The following is a 1,404-nucleotide window of genomic DNA, read 5'->3' as shown; positions in this document are numbered from 1 at the left end:
TGTGTGTGTGTGTGTGTGTGTGTGTGTGTGTGTACCTGTGTCTGTGTATGCAGGCGAACGAACTCTTTAGTAAGAAACAACGAAGTCAGTTCTTTGTCAAGAGAATGGGATATTTTGGAGGCGCAGCATTTTCCTCCCCGTGAGACGTAGACTTTTCTTTCTTTTACAGTGTTTATCATCAATGTAAATGTCTAAAAATACACTTATCTTTTCCCCTTGGAAGCAAAAGGTAACCTTTGTTGTTTCGGTTTTGCTTTGCTTCTGTCTAACTGGGATCTTTTAATCTTTGTTGGGCCTATCGTTTGTGTGGAGGAGGGTAGGGGTGGGAGTGCAGCTTGCTTTCAGCGTAGTTTTCCCCCATTAGTTGAACGCTTTGCTTTCGGTTGGGGTGGGGGGGTATGGGTTCAAATTCCGTGTTCTGCCCCGACCCCCTCACCTCCTTTACCCCCTCCTATGTATGGGCTCCTGACTCTTTCTGCAGGCTTTCTACTGCTGCTCCTTGACTCCTTACTTCTGTCTTTGAGCCCTAGTCTTATGGAAGGTAAGATCTAACACCTAGCTTTCTTGGTTTAGGGAGAAAAGCCAATGAGGTCCCGTGTGCAATTTGCGCACGTTATAAATCCCTTTGAGGTCCAAAATCGATAAGGATAAGCTTCGGCCGCCACCTGGGCAAAAGTCAAAATTTTCTACCAACAGAAAATGTCTAATGTGGCCAGAATAACGCTCATAAATGACCTTATGCAGTTGCGAGCGCCGTAAAACACTTACCATATAAAATGTTTGGGGGAGGGGAAGGTGTTGTAGGTTAGAGAGCAGAGATCTATTACATGATACTTGCTCTCTGGGCAGTGGGAATAGCCTACTGGGGGGGGGACTTTCAACAAATCCTGGAAGTATTTTTGTTCGTATTATTTGGTTGGAGAAAGGGAAGATGGGGCAATAATGTGGTTAATGGCGGCCACACTGAAACCGCAAGACACTTAAATTTGGAAGCTTGTCAGATTTCCCGCGTTTTTCTAGGCGCGGCAGCTCATGTTCCTGCAGCAATGGTTTCGTCATCAGTGTTGACAATGGTTTCTCCGCAGAAGCCTCCACCGAACCATTAAAAAATGTTTGAATGGAGGCAGAGCTAACAGCATCCATTTTTTCTTCTTTAAAAGTAGTTTAATCTTTTAGCCACATTTTACCATACTCTCTACAAGTCGAGGGAACACCCATGCAGTTGCAGAAATTCTCACTTTTTTCCCAATACTTTCAAATAAGACAATCGCCACGTACGCAAAAAATATTCGCAGACGCAGAAGGTTTCACTTTCTTGTTAAAATTTACAATTGATTTCTTGTGTGTGTATGTGTGTGTGTGTGTGTGTGTGTGTGTGTGTGTGTGTGTGTGTGTGTGTGTGTG

Source organism: Aplysia californica, unplaced genomic scaffold (genome assembly GCF_000002075.1).
Source record: "Aplysia californica isolate F4 #8 unplaced genomic scaffold, AplCal3.0 scaffold00153, whole genome shotgun sequence".
NCBI classification, from domain to species: Eukaryota; Metazoa; Mollusca; class Gastropoda; order Aplysiida; family Aplysiidae; genus Aplysia; species Aplysia californica.
The sequence above is the reverse complement of the archived record's forward strand: the minus strand, read 5'-3'. Positions refer to the sequence as shown.